The following is a 13,664-nucleotide window of genomic DNA, read 5'->3' as shown; positions in this document are numbered from 1 at the left end:
TAATCTTAATTTGAGATCTATACCAAAAAGTTGCATATATTGGATAAACCGTGTGTCATTGTACATTTTTAGAAAATTAGACGGTCAGTTTGAAACATTTAAGAGGACCCAGCGAATATCGTTGCTTTCCAAATGGTATGACAAAGAATAATAAGTAGGTAAAGACATTACAGACCTTTTGCATGACTGACAGTATCCCATAGTGGGAAAAGCAGAGGTGCATTTAATGATGCCTCTGGTCTGTTCCAGTGAGGTAGGATGCACATTACCAACAACTCTTGTGTGTATCAATTAACTTTAAAAAGTTTTGTATTTTATTCAAATACATTCTACATAATTTACAGATTGTGGGCCAGAACACTGGAATCAGTGGAATGACATGGCTTGTTAAAGCAGATATTTTTTTATTGCAAAAGCAACAATAACAATGGCTCCTTACTATCAAATGTGCCAGCAAGTGGGCATACACAATGGCAATAGCAGAGCTCTAACTGGCTCACCTAAATGGAGAGCAGCCCGATCACTGTTCTTAAATCCACCAGGTCATCATATTAGTGCCCACACTAAGAGGCAATGCTTACACATTAAACATAATGCTGAATTTAATCATTTAAAAACATTCTAATAAATATTGCTAATATCCCTATAATATTATTATTACACAGTGAAGGTCATGCAAGGGATACATTGTCACTCATATTCCTACTTGATATTTAAACATGCTGGGGCACATAATATGTATGTGTGTGCTCTCATCTATTAATGTCAGAGAAGTCACTGACATTTGACAATGAGTCAAGTAACAGACAATAGACATTTATTTAGACTCAAACTAGCATAGTTGCTGGTGCACCCACGGCTGGGAGCAGGGGGGGCCACACAAAAATTGGTAGCTTGTATAAAATACATCCATAACATTCCCTGAAAGCACAAACATTTAATAAAACATATTTTGTTATGTTTGAAAGGGTTTTAAAGATTGGATATTATATAATTCTCCAAATGTGCCACCCTATTTTGAGAGTGTGCCCCAGTGTGGCCACCCCAATAAAATATTTCTAGTTCCACCGCTGGTTGCACCTGAGCATGGCAGCAGAGTCAAAGCTAACAGCATGGCGCGCGTTGTGGCTCAGGTGCGGCCTGTCCGTTATGTACCTGGAGCTGTTGCAAACAAAACATGGTTACACCTACTTCATTGTCACAAAGGCAAATTGTTTACAAAGGTTGTACAAGGACAGAGACTGTCCGAAATAACTGAGGGTGTCTTGGCAGAGAGGCAACTGCTCAGAAATCGGTGGACTCCTCTGGCCCTAATCACTGTAATGTCACACAGAGCCAATATGGCCGGTCTTTAGTTATACTAACTCTTGATTAGGAAATGTGGGGTTCAGCATGTAAAAATGTTTTCACTGAACTTTTACACACACATACACCTGGAAGGACCAGTTCGTTTCCTGAGAATTGAGTTTTGACACAAATACCTGCAAGTTCTTTTAATGACTGAGAGGATGTGATCCTGAGATGGTTTCTACCCCCATCTGTTCTCTGTGCTGCTTCAAAGGTAGGAGAATTAACTTTTTTCATATCACATACTGCTACTGGGCTTACGTTGTACTCTTTACCTTTGTGTTAATATTAATGGGTTATTGTGTTGGGTTGATTAACTTGTTGTAGTTGGGCACTAGTTTTTAACTGGTGTCAGTACCTTTAACTACACTATGAGATGCTTTTGTTATTGTTATTTGACACCTAGTTGCTAGTTACAGGTACAGCCTGGCAGGAAATATAGTAATTACTAATGCTAATTACTAATTTTTTAAGTGTATCAGTATGTGTTACGATGCACATAGTGTTAACTGAAAAAGCAAAGTAAACTTCCTGTGCAGCTCTAGTGAAAAACAGATGTACTATTCTCAGTAGTTTGGCTTGAGCCCTGATTTCATTGTTCGATAGAAGGACCATAATGAACTATTCAATACTACACATGTTCTTTATCAGGCTATGCATGGGGAGCTGACCTCAGCTAGCAGTAGTCAGCGTCACTATTGAGGTAAGCCCCAACTAATCCACTGCCACCCAGGTAGAATGAGCATACCCTAGACATCAAGACAGAACAAATAGCCTGTTCTTGTAACAATGTATGGACATGAATGCATATCAAATGCTTGGAAAGCAAGCTTAGCAGGTGTGTGACTGGTTTCTGTCCCGTTCCAGAGCCCAACAGTGCCTGTCATCAGTGCCTGCCTTAACCACAGTGTATCTCTCCATGAAGTTGATATCGTTCAGTGGGCCAATCACAAAAAAATGTCACGTTTATAGTAAAGGCTCTTATCTGATTGAATTCTATTAGACATACTACCTTTATTTCCAAATTAACCCAATGCTACAACACAGTTGTGTGATTGTAGGCAGAGAGTGACCCTTGCTTATTCTGTGGGGAAGCTGACCAGTCTGATTTGTGTAGCATTGCTGGTTTTCCTTATTCAAACTCAGCCAAAGGCAATTAACAATGTGCCACAGGTGAAATGGTGATTGATTAAACAGTCAGTTAACTGATAATAATCAGCTAATCCCCTAAGTAATTTCTTAAGCCAGAACGTGGGTGGCTCAGGACCTCTAATCGTTACTACAGCTAACATGGGTTTTTAGATGAATAAAACAAGCAGTGCTAAAAGTTTAACTTGTACTCTGAGAAATTGTAGTTACTGTAGTCTGTTTTTCACAAATTAATAATCATAGGTTGCTTAAGTGCAGTCGTCCACGGACCACAAGGTGAGTGGTTCGATCCCTGGCCCTGGCTATATGTCGAAGTGTCTCTGGGCAAGACACTGAACCCTAACAGCCCCTTCCCCTCCCCAGATGTGCAGTGCCGGTCCAAGCCCGGTAAAAATTGGGGAGGGTTGCGTCAGGAAGGGCATCCGGCGTAAAAACTGTGCCAAATCAACATGCGGACAATGATCCGCTGTGGCGACCCTGAACTCACAGGATAAGCCGAAAGGACAAAAAAATAAATAAACAATAATCATAGGTTGCTTATGCTTGACCTCAAGCTATGGTATAACCCTTTTTCACATTTCCACATTTCTTAACAGGCTGCTTAACTTCGATTGTAAGTTGAAGAGCAATTGCAGAATTTTAAAACTTGAGCTTTTGTAGCAATGTTCACGTTCAGGGCAAAAACAGACACACTTGTTCTTTCGCTTGTTCCAAAAGATCCCAAAAAAAATAAAAATAAAAGAGAGCAACAAAGTTTTAATAGGTAAAACGTAGGTTTGTAGTTGGTGCTTCACTCCTGATCAGTAATGGATCAGTTGAAGCAGGCCGCAGTCGTTTTTTGCTGAACAACTTTGTCGCACGACAGAAAGGGAAGAATTTTTTCTGAAAGGTAAAGTAAACTGTCTCCTCTTTGTCCGATGTGTGTGTAGAAGCTGCCAGTGATTCCTCTCCACTGGACTACAATTATGTTTCCCACCCACCGCAGGTAAGAAAGATTAACATAAATGATGTATAACTTTATCTGTGATGTAATATAAATGGCTGTTATGGTGGAGTTTTACAGCTACAGTAGCATCCACGTTTGGTTAGTCAACTACGCCTAATGTATTGTGTTGTTCTGCTATTTATGCTTTTTTTCCATCCCTTTATTATTGTTTTATATATATAAATAAAACCTATAACCTATAACCTTTTTTCCCCCATACAAAATTAACAATACTGAGGTAAAAGTATTGACATATATAAGATGATTTTGAATGTAGTTGCAGTTGAATGTTTAGAAACAAAGACTTCCTGATGCTTTCTTCAGTTTAAAACGTTGTCTTAGGCATGTTATGCATTGCGAGATGAGATGAGACTTAAAGTAGTCCTATAGGTTTTATGGCTGGTTCAGTGTTTGGTTGCTCAGTTGAAGCCAGTCATCCCCAGAGAAATGCATCTCTGTAAAAATGGCCCTTTGGGACTGTTGGAGTCTTGACAGATAATAAGAGGACAAGATTTCCTCAGATGTGAAACAGGAGATCTGAATCTATGGAGGCCTTTGTAGAGGAAAACAATACAGTGAGGTTATAGAAAAGCATTTGACCGCAGGTACAGTGTGATATGAAGGTCACAGCTCAGCCCTTCATGTCGTATAACCCTCCCCCGCTAGTTACAGGTCCTATCATTTGTGTTTTGCTGTGTCACTCAAACAGCTGTCGTTGCATGACATGTTTGAATGAAGTTTTATCAATCACAGTGGCTAGATGTGACAGTTTAATCACCAGTGTAAGTTGTTCAAAAAGGTTTCCATTATTTTAAAATTAGAGATTTCAAGCTGGGGAGAGGGAGAGCAGCTTGATGGGAAGGATGTGGGGTGGGCCATAGCCGTACAGCCATGCTGTACATAAACACAGGAATAGAGAGGCTTCTAAAGTATTAGCCCTGAACCAAGTGAGAGAGAATTGGCAATAAACACAGGCTGCTGGACTGACAGTCTGTCAGGGCTGCTGTGGACGTCTCAGATAGATAGACTTGGCTCTGTCGGAGTGTAAATGTTAAATATGACTGGATGAAAGGACCAGTGAACCACACCACACAGATGCCAGAGTGCAATCATGCTAAATAAGGTAGTCCTTACGAAAATGTCAATAGCTTTACACAGGATCCAAGAATCCAATGAGTCCAGCAGGACACCCAGGGAGACTCATTCATTTTGGAGTTTTAGTACTCTTCAGTACCTGCAGGCACACTAGAACAAATGTTTTATTTGTTGTGTCGAGCTACTTTGTAGTGAGATTATTTGACAGGTGAAGGTCTCAGATGTATGGTATCCAGCCAAATGAGGCATTGGATCATATTCCATTTATTCAGATGAGTTATTTACCAGTCACAGTGCTGACAATAAAATGTCTCATCTCTATTTATCACACAATAGAGAAAAAAACAGCTAAAGGAGACACTTAGAAACGGGCGCTCGTAGTCCAATTCGAAGGTTTTCCATTGGATTAACCTTTCCACTGTGTCATTAATAATGATAAATTAGCATTAATAACAGTTTTTTGCTAGGAGCAGCCTGGAGGAAAAAAGGTTGCAGAAGTCCCCCAAAGCCACAGCTTCGGGCCGAGAGCTGGGATTTTGGGATAACATTAATTACCTGAGGGCCAACAGGAGAATGTTGTTACTGAATTGTATATTGGCCTGCTGGTGTCAGGTTTATTGTAGCCTAGTAACTCACTTATCACGTTTAATGGACGTATTGTACTTAAGGGGATTTCACTTTGCTTTTCTTTAGAGAAGTGTAATTAGTAATGTGGTATGGGCCTTTCAGTCTCATAAACTTTAAAATCCCTGCCTGGTCAGATTTTTATTGTGAACGAGTGTTATGGCCACTTTTTTTTTTAATAAGCTTGAGTCTGCCAATGGCAAGTCACGTTAGCCAAAGATGAAAGAATATCGTTCAGCATTACATGAGGCACTGCTGCTCAACCAGTCAGGACTCGTTACAGTGGTGAACACGTGTAAAATAAAATGTGACTTTTGATATTTGTGCTGGCTATGAAGATGAAATATAGACTATACTGTATGTTTAAAGCCTTTGCCGCAGTTCCAAAGTAAATAGAATAGGTAATAAATCGGGGTGGAAATGGCTCATGTAGCTGTAAAATCAGTAACCTTCCCCCTTATAAAAAACTCAAAGACACATGGTCATCTCACTGATCACGGTATTATACCTTCACTTTTCATGGCATGGCTTCTGAGACCACTTACTTAAAATCTATATCCTAAAATCAGCTCTTTGTAATGTGTGCGCATGGCTCAGGATGAGTTAGAGGGTACAGTATGTAATCCAGTCAAATTGTGCCAGCATTACTAGGAGCGCCATCTTTTCATTTAATAATCTGTTCCCAAGGAATCACAAAAAGGCAGTAAAAAGTAATGGAAACAGCAGTGGCACGGATGATAGATAATTTTGTTAAAAACTCCTTTTAGCCTGAAAAAAAGCCAAACACTGTAAACCTTGCAGCAAAGGCTGCTCTCACTGTACAGCAAATAATTTAAATATATTGCTGTGTTGAACGTGTGTGCTGTTAAAGCAATTTATGTATTGTAATTGGATGTAAAATGTTTTTACTAGCTCTGTGACTTTTGACTTTTTTTGCTAGAGTGATTTGCAACTCACAGGCTTTTCCCGTGGCGTGTTGTTGTCTACAGTCAAGGCCGGTGGATTATTTGCAAACACCTAAATTCAGTTTCTGGAACCAGACTTCTTCCATCAGCTCTCATCTGGTAGTAATTTCTATAAGAGACCTTTTTTTATTCGCACACACACACACACACACACACACACACACACACACACACACACACACACACACACACACACACACACACACACACACACACACACACACACACTAGGTGTTAAGACTTTCTCAATGATACTTTTCTCAGGTGCTTTGCTTGCAATACATCCTGACAGGTATTTAAACAGACCCCAGATATTAAACATTCACTTGAACACCTTTGCATAAAGTAATCCAGTGGTGTCATACAGCATTGCAGACTACCAATCATCTCATATATATTCTGGGTACCCGCTTTAGCCGGCACTGTATTTTAATGGCTGACATCTCAGGGCTGCAATTCAAGTGTGATTTATATCTTCTCAAGTCATCAGTTACAATCACATCCAAGGATCTGACTTTGTGCTCACTGGACAGGCATAGCTAATACAGAAGGTAGGAAAAAGAAAAAGAGCTGTGTCACATTGGCAATTTTTAGTGAAAATTTGAATCAAAGGTGTCTCAGTAGGGGTGGAGGAGGTTACATAGCATGAGTAAGAGAGGGGTATCAGGGCTCCACATTGATACGCAAGCCTGTACCTCATCCTTTATCCAATTTCCTTCCTCAATACTCAGGGGAGTGTTCTGATTTGCACCGTTTCCTTTCTCTGAGTAAGTGTTTATCCTGCTTTTACAATTAGATCTCGCTCCCAGCTGCAGCATTAATCAAATAGCCAGACATATTCTCCGCATTTGGTGATTGAGGGAATGTGTAGTACATGTCTTTGCCTGTGGTAAAAGGCTATGAAGCAGCACAGTTATTTGTTTAGTAAATGTCTCAAACATATTGTACATAGATTTGACAGGTTGAGAATTTCACAGTGCCCTGAATGTGAACCAAGCTTATTTACATGCATGAATCTTGGCAACCTGTTTTTTGACCTATTGATTATATTAATATTATTCCTATTGTTCTACATTTTGTGTTTTGCTGTGTGTTTAGACAGACTTGAAAGCATAGAAATCTCCAAGATTACAATAGTAGTAGTATTATTTTGTGGAGCAGGTAGACCCAGTAATATTTGGTAATATTTTGTTTCTGTATTTCAATGTAAAAAGCAAGGCATGAGAATACTTGGAGAGTTGTTTTTGAGATGCCGTAATCTGGCACTGCATAACAGAATAATTTAGCAGAGAAACCGTAGACCTCATTGTTCATGGGCGCAGTATTGTGTGCATGTCTGTGTGTGTATTCCTCTCTCTTCATAGCATAATGTCAATAGAAATCCACTACAATCACTTAATGTACTCCACTGCCCCACTCTACATATGGTCTTGAAGGGCTTTAATCGAAGACCTGCTCATTTTATTGGTATTCTTTATAGGTACGTTTAGCGATAATTTTCAAATGCACCCAGTGATTTGTAGCTAATTAGGACGAGAGTTAGTCAGACCACAGATATGTATGTATGCCCGGGGGCAGCGAGTTGGCCAGTGTTAAAATAAAGGCCACAATACAGAGTGTTGCTGAACCTCCTTTGTAGATAGGGAGCAAAGGCTATCTAATATAGTACAGAGTGCAGATGAAAAGACCAGTGTGCAGTGGAGTTATTACTACACCAGCGAGGAGAGCAGCATTGTGGTATCTTTCAGAAAGAGATGATTTACCAGTCGAGCAGTAGCCTCTGTCACCATGGTAACCTGTGAAAGTTGTGACATTCAGTCAGGAACATGCTTGGCAACCAATATATTAGTATAGAATAATTTTTGATAAAGCTAGAATTGTAGCTGATAGAGGGGTAGTAAAGATATACATCACTAATTGGTTTGGTTCTCTACCCATGATGATGTGCACTGCTGTTGTTGCATGTTAATTATCATGAGAGAGACCTGCAACTGCAACAATTCCAGCAGCAAAGCACCTAGTGTGGCTTAATATTCACTTGTTAATCCTCCATCAACTTTATCTACTGTAAAACCTGCCCCTCTGCATTGGATTTGTTGATTCTGTATTTTCTCTACTAAGAATGTTTTCTATATAAGCATCTGTTTTGCTGTGTTGGCCTAAATTATCTGCATCCTAATGCAAGGGGCTAATGCAGCCCTCAAGTGGTGAGTTAACATTTTTTATTTTATTGTTTAATGAGCTAAATGCCAACTATTCAAAAAGCTATAAAATTCTGCGGAATGAGCACAAACTCTTAGGTGCAAACTGGTTATATTTGTTTATTTTTGCCACCACAATTGGACAAGCTATTTCCCCTCTTAAACTTTGATCAAAGTTTGATCAGTGATATACTATTTACTATTTATATTGTATTAAATGGTAAATGTCCACTTATATTTTGTCCAAAGTGCTTTACAATGTTGCTTCTCATTCACTCATTCTCACACACCCTCACACACTGATGGCAGTGGCTGTCATATGCAAGGTCCTTACCTGACCCAGGTGGAGCAACTTGGGGTTCAGTGTCTTGCCCAAAGACACTTTGAGACGTAGCCAGGTGGGGCCCGGGAAGCGAACCACTGACCCTGTGGTCAGTGGATGACTGCCTTACAAACTGAGCTACACTTTTAAAAGATAATAAATACAGGACAATATTTCCAGTAAAGCTGGGATGTTGTGAAAAAGGTAATGCAAATTTTTGAATATGAAAATTTAAGCAAATAGTATAAAGGCAACATATCAAATGTTGACTACGAGAATTTTAATAATTTCTTTTCACATTATATGCTCATTTGGTAAGGGAGTCATCCACGGACCAGAGGGTCAGTTCAATTCGTGGTCCGGTTCTGGCTATGTGTTGTTCTTGGGCAAGAAACTGAACCCCAAGTTGCTCCCGTTGGGTCACCTGAAAACCTTGGCAGCCACTGCCATCGGTGTGTGTGTGTGTGTGTGTGAATGGATGGAGCAACATTGCAAAGAGCTTTGGATAAAAGTGCTATGTAAGTGGGCATGTACTGGGAAAATGTCTTGTGGGTGAAAAAAACACACAGCACTATGCATGGCGTAAAAAGAGAACCTCATACCAACATGAAAACATCATCCCATTATTATTTTAAGGGGTTTTGCAGCCTCTGGATCTGGACCGGTTCCTACTGTGGAGGGGTAAAGGAATGAATCCCCTAGTTTTTAAGGTTTCTGACAGGATAATGTCAGGTTGGACGTCTGCAAGCTGAAGACTTAGACTGATGACAGGACAAACTGATACTGTTGTCTAGTGTGTTTGCTCTGTGCAAGTTGACGGAGAGAAAGAGGCTTCTACATGGCACTGCTGTGTGTAAAACAAAGATTCTTTATGAAGCGAGATGCATCGCTCTGCTGAAAAATAATGTTTCTGTTGGACCAATGCAAACAGAGTTTGAAATCTGATCTCACACCAGCTGCCAATTAAAATGTTTCTATTTAGACTGAGCGTCTTTGGTACAAAAATGTAATAGACTCAGATAAAATGTCAATATTTTATTCAGGTTGGATTATAACTGGGCCTGTTTTTCTTTTCTTCAGCAACACCATTGCCTCTAAATTAGGACTAGGGCACAATCGTGTTTAAAAGAACACATATACATAATAATAACACATTCCCTCTAAAAGCATTCTTAACCCTTTGCTGTTACAGTGTCTGAAGTCACGTTTCAGTGATATGGACATGAAAGCATGAAGACAGGGACTGCTGGCTAAAACATAAATCCCCTGCATCAAATGAAGTTGAAGCCACTCATAAAAAACACCAGAATCAAAAAGGACTAGCTCAAATAGCAGTGCCAGATACATTGCAGATACTTTTCAAACAGGACAGGAAAAAAGTTTCCTCTAGACGGTGGTAACAGATAATGTTATAGTGATTCATTATAGCTAAAATCTATAGAGGAGCTGTCTACTTTCTTATCTTTGGATCTGTGAATTATTTTTCTTCAAACTGTTAATGTGCACAAGATTCAGGGAAAAAACGACAAAATAATAGACGGCTAGGCCGTGTCGGTTTTATCAAACATTACACAATGGTAAAGTCTGCAATAATTTGGGCCTAGTTTTCCATTGGTGAGCAGTTAGGACAGTAGGACTATGTATTTGGGATTGACTTGGAAAATGCTACCGTGTTCAACAGAAAACAACATTTGTAAAATGAATGAATGGGGAAAAAAGCATTACAATATGTCTCATTGGTGTGCTTTCAACAGATAACAGATGCCTACATAGCCAGTATGTTTTAAAATAATCAAATTATTTTTAGTCTTAATAAATATTCCATATCATTGAAATTATATAAATTAATATATATAATATCAGTAGTGTTATGTACATTTTTATATTTAAGACACACACAAATGGACAAAATGAGTATTAACATTGTAATACACAGTTCCAGAATTTATTATCATCACTGAGGTTCAGTAACAACAGTTTGATTAAGAATAGTGTTAAATAAGTAATTTTGAAAAAGCCTCTGCTAATACTAAGGTATTGATACCATGATTGTTTTGCCCTTTTTTCTTGGTGTCAAAATACAGCATTAATCATTTTAATGGTATGAGAAGTGTCTTATCTTGTTGTGCATGGAGTACACATCATCCTTATGCAACCGCATTTTAGAGAAACAGGCTGGTGCATTAAGAATGAAGTGATTCCATGAACGGCAGGTTGAACCTTCAGAAAGTGGGCCTTTACTTGAAATCTCTCTGGAGGACATTTAGACTAATGCATCACGAAGACTAGTGCTATTCCTGTTCTGCTGTTCCCATATTACTGCTTTCATTTATTTTATGATGGTTGGAGGCCTGCGGTAACACCACTGAGCACGGGGGGGTTAAGTCGGTAAACACCACTGTACACTGGCCCTAAGAGCTCCCTGCACAACAGCTTAGGAATATTATGCAAATTATGAGAACACCTTCACCACTTTTTACAATATCAGGACGAAAAGCTGCAGAAAACACAAACCAAATAAAAACTATGCAAGGTTAATGGCAGATATCTAAAATAGTATTTGAATCATATGATTATATTTTCCAACACCACCTATAGATTGTCAGGTTTCACTTTGTTGAATACCATGGGAAAAAAAAAACAAATCCCCACATCTCAGCTATGTTTGTTATTTTTTAGCGTCCCATGGAAACATTTCCATTGTTGCCTATGCTTTTGGCAGTGGAGTTCTGCTGGAGTGGAGTTTGTTTGTGCTTTCCATATTTGCATCAGGATATTTTGTGGTTAAGTTGCACTAGATTGAGCTCTCAGGGCCACCACAGACCTGAGCTCGAAATGAGTAAATCAACCTTCCATTGTAATGAACTGCTTTGTAGGCTGACTTAATTAAAAGTGATGCTAAGTAATTTCTCTGTGGTGATGGTGGCATGCACTCAGCTCAGCCTCACAGCGAAACCTGGTGCTCTTTTCCATGCCTGATTTCAGTCATCATGCACACTTGAGAAGCTGTATTTATCAGAAAATGAATATTTATCTTGCCTGACAAAACTATCCTGAACATTAAACTTGGATTTGCACGTTTATTTTATTCCTCTCTCCTCAATAGTAACTCTATGTAGAGTGAGCGAATCAGAGTGATTGTCCGTCTGAGTATCTGATGAAGCGGGGCCCAGAACAACATAAAAATAAGGCTCTGCTTTGGAACAGTGCCTCAGGAGTGTCTGCTCTCTTGCCTTGATTGCTCCATGGTCCTCGAAGGCTCTGTAATATGGACGACAGTTCAATGGAAAAGTAGAGGGAGTGAGTACTATTACATTCGTCTTAGGGCTGAGTGAACTTGTCATGGCATCACACACACACATGCAGACACACCAACATTTCTATTCTGTCTATCCTGGGAGATTGATTCTGTCACACAGAATTAAGCTTAGGATGAAGTAAACGAGATTCAGCCTCATTAGAACTACTTTACACCAGTTCATGGAGGGTGTTGCTGCAGACTTATCTTCAATTCAAAAGAAGTCAACTGGATTTGTACTAAGGCTGAACCATTAATTATTTTTAAATCTGTATCGCAATTTAACAGAGCACAATTTTCAAATTGTAAAAGCTGCGGTTAAATGTTTTATTCTTTTAAATGCTACTATAGTAAGAAGCATTCCTGCAGGTTTACCTTGCAGAGATCTGCACTCCCCTGTCTGCAGAGGAAATGAGTGAGAGTTAATAAGGAAAGTTTAAGATGCAAACAAGTATAACTGCAGTGCTGCTTACTGTAGTGAAAATGGCCCCGGCAGAAGCAAACCCCAATGTATATAAACAAGAGACTATACTAAGCAAAACCATAAAGTTAGTCGTTTGGGCAAATGTCCTCCAGCGTTCAAAAAAGTTGCACCAGGCTCTAAACACTGGGTCACCTCAAACAAAGTTCAATCAAAACACTGAATTAATTTAATGTGGTACTTTATATGGCCAAGGTTCAGTGTCTGTGTTCTGTACTGCATGAGAGAGGGGCTACGCTAGTCAGCGACATAGGAAGGCAAAATGGTCACGTCATGTTCTTATCAATTATGGCTTGTTAGCAGTGAATATAACAAAAGAAGAAGAAACTTCTGAAAAAAAAATAGCATGTTAAATTACAATTGCAACGTTGCTCTAAAAAATTACAGTTCAATTTTTTTTCCTAAATTGCTCAGCCCTAATTTTTACAGGATAATGCGATGAGACATGATGACATCCTAGCTGTTGTATGAGAGAATCAGTTAGTAGATGCAGGATTTTCTATGCGACAGTTTGTGTTGCTACTTTTATTTTGCTATCAGCAGAAAAATACATTTTATGTTGTTGCATTACAAAATGTTGTAATTACTATGGGCAATAAATGGTGATAAAACAGAAGTATAGTGAGACTGCTAAAAATATCTTAATAAAGAGATACTTAATTTCAAATGTAATTAATGTCGGGAGTATGTAATTCAATTTTCCTTATCTTGTCACGTCCTCAGTCAGCCTGCTGTCAAACAGCCCCAGTCAGTAGAACAGCGGAGTGCTGACAATGCAGCTGCCGTCACATGGCTTTTATAATGGCATACATCAAACCTTAAAGGCTTGGGAGAAACACTCAAACATCTTCATGCAGGTAATTTTTGTTGCTATACATTCTTCGCAGAGTGCAAAGTAATATGTGTGCAGTAAAATAAAAAGCAGCAATTGTTGGGCATCTGGTATTCAGTGGCATCTGCAGAGGCCTCTTGCTTCTGCTCTTACCCCCAGGCACTGCAACTAACTTGAAGTGCTCGAGTATGTACAGTCCTTTACAAATGGCCCTAATGTCAATACTTTGTAGCATGCTGAGTGGCCCTATGAATATGTAATAAGAATACAGGCACCAGTTCAAATGAAACATTACGCGAGGCAAACATTGCGCATATTTGTGGTTTAATTTAGATATAAATTTACGCCCTTTTGAGAGTGTGTGA

The sequence above is a fragment of the Channa argus genome, chromosome 10, assembly GCF_033026475.1.
Source record: "Channa argus isolate prfri chromosome 10, Channa argus male v1.0, whole genome shotgun sequence".
NCBI lineage: Eukaryota > Metazoa > Chordata > Actinopteri > Anabantiformes > Channidae > Channa > Channa argus.
Note: the sequence above shows the minus strand (reverse complement) of the source record.